Source organism: Camelina sativa, chromosome 20 (assembly GCF_030686135.1).
Source record: "Camelina sativa cultivar CO46 ecotype springtype chromosome 20, ASM3068613v1".
NCBI lineage: Eukaryota > Viridiplantae > Streptophyta > Magnoliopsida > Brassicales > Brassicaceae > Camelina > Camelina sativa.
In genome coordinates this window covers 22,020,473-22,023,009 of record NC_141899.1, presented here as the reverse complement: position 1 = coordinate 22,023,009, position 2,537 = coordinate 22,020,473, and positions in this window count along the sequence as shown.

Sequence of the window (2,537 nt, the reverse complement as noted above, 5' to 3'; positions counted from 1 at the left end):
TTTAATGGCTGAAACACATGGACCGTTTGGAAAATTAATTTCTCCAACGGTTTGGGACACTTCTCATGGTAGAATCACTTAAACAGGTGTTCTCCAAGAGTCTAATGCCTTCAAGGATCACGAAAGAGCATATAGAAGATGCTTTCCATGTTCAAAATTCAAATAAAAGAAGAAACACCTTTGGAACAACCTTTTGTCCATTGGTTAAAAGAATGCATCTTGGACCAACTTGAATCTATTTGACCAAGCGGGCCATACATGCTAAAAACAAGAACTCTCTCTTCCCCAAACTCGAATCTGGACACACCATATGGCCAGAAACAAAGCTTTCTCAACCAAGAACAAAACCGATTTGCTCCTTGGTTCATCACCACCTCATTTAAACCCAAGCTTTCACCAAATCGGTAAGCCTAAAGATGAGGTTTTAAAATCGATTTCTTTCACACACTTGGTCTACAAATTCTAACAAGACAAGAGACCAAGCTTACTCAACAATGAGCTGCTAGAGAATCGATTTAACAACAAAAGCAAAATTAAAGCTTTAAAGAACTAAGCTAAGCGAATTAACACCTAAGCTAGGATTAAAACTTTAACTAAGCTAACTCCTAAGAAAACGACATTGAGAATGAGTTTGAATCACCAAGAACAGAACCTGCTCTGATACCATGTTGGGATTTATGAGACAAAGCTCACAAGAGAGGGTAGACAAACACTTGGTGAATGAATCCCCCTTTACCCACAACAAACTAACTCATTCTCAAGGGGAAGAAGAGAACATCAACTTGTGATGAACTCCTCATAAACTAGGCTAGATAGAACCCAAATACTAGAGAGTAAGCGGATCCTATCAAGGAGAAGCACTAGTTTGAGACTTATCCTTGTTCTAGTAACACAACACTAAGAGTTTGTGTACTTAGGAGAGGAGGATTAAGAATCAGTAATCTAGGCTATATGAAAGAGTAAATAAGAAGACTTTAGGTGAGATTTGGGAAGAGAATAGGCTGCCTTAAGGGCAGCCTCTAACCGATTCCCTAAACTATCTACATTGAAGCTAGAACAAGAACACAAGGTAAAAGAGGGGAAATCGGATTCTCTTATTGAATAATGTTGTGATGTGTTGTTATATTGAAGTGAATTACAACTTAATATAGGGAATACAATGCTTATGACCGTTAGAGAGAGGAAGAGAGTGTTGATAGGGACATTCTCTCGATTTGGTGAAGGTGATAGTGACATCCTTCCCTTCCTTGCACATGTGATTCTTTTCTTGTGACCGTTAGGTTCTTCCTCCTTGAAAGCGACTTCCTTCCTTCTTCCTTTGGCATCTTCTTCCTTTGGCAGCTTCTTGATCACATAGTGGGCCGAGTCTTCCTTCTTCTCATCACTCACACTCGGCCTCATTCCTTCCTTCTTTCCTTTGTGAGACTTCCTCTTGGGCTTCTTCTTCTTATAAGGCCTTTGCCCTTCTCATTGCACTTATGGCCTTCTCTTATTTTTCATTCAGCCCACATGGCCTTACTCATTGTATTCACGGCCTAACCGGCCGTTCTCATGCCATTCATGGCCTCACGGCCACTCTTCTTGGTGCACACGGCCTTACCGGCCGTTCTTCTTGTGTTGGCAGCCTCACCGGCCACTTCTCTTCTTTGTACGGACGGGCCTTCTCTTCAATGTGTTCACGGCCTAACTGGCCGCTCACCGGACATGGGTCCGTTCACGGACACGGTACATGGTACCGGACACGGTACATGGTCGCTCACGGACACGGACATGGCCTTACCGGCCTTTACATGGCCTTTCCGGCCTTTCTTCTCTTCTTCCAAGGCTCGGCCTTACCGGCCTCTCCTCTCTCCTCCTTGGTACATTCTAATAGTTAGTGTTGTTGGGATTTATGAGACAAAGCTCACAAGAGAGGGTAGACAAACACTTGGTGAATGAATCCCTCTTTACCCACAACAAATTAACTCATTCTCAAGGGGAAGAAGAGGACATCAACTTGTGATGAACTCCCCATAATCTAGACTTAGTAAAGAGTAAATAAGAAGAGTTTAGGTGGGATTTGATAAGAGAATAGGCTGCCTTAAGGGCAGCCCCTAACCGCTAATCTCCTAAACTCTCTACATTGGAAATAAGAACAAGAACACAAGTGTAGAGAGGAAATCGGTTTCTCTTATTATTTGAATGTGATTGATTGATTACATATGAGCTAAATTACACCTTAATATAGAGAATACAAATGCTCATGACCGTTAGACACAAATGAGAGATGAAAGGGACATATGGCCGTTGGGATCAAGTGGGAGCTTAGTGAAAGGGACAGCTCCTTCCTTGGTTGTCTTGCTATGCTTCACCAACCAAGGTCTCACATGCTTCCTTCCTTCCCTTCTTTTCCCTTTGTGAGACATTTAACTTCTTCTTGGGCCTCTTCTTCTTATAAGGCCTTTGCTTCACAATTCTTCTCACTTTGCTCTTATGGCCTTGCTGACCACTCTCATTGTGTTCACGGCCCACATGGCCTTACTGGCCACTCTTATTGT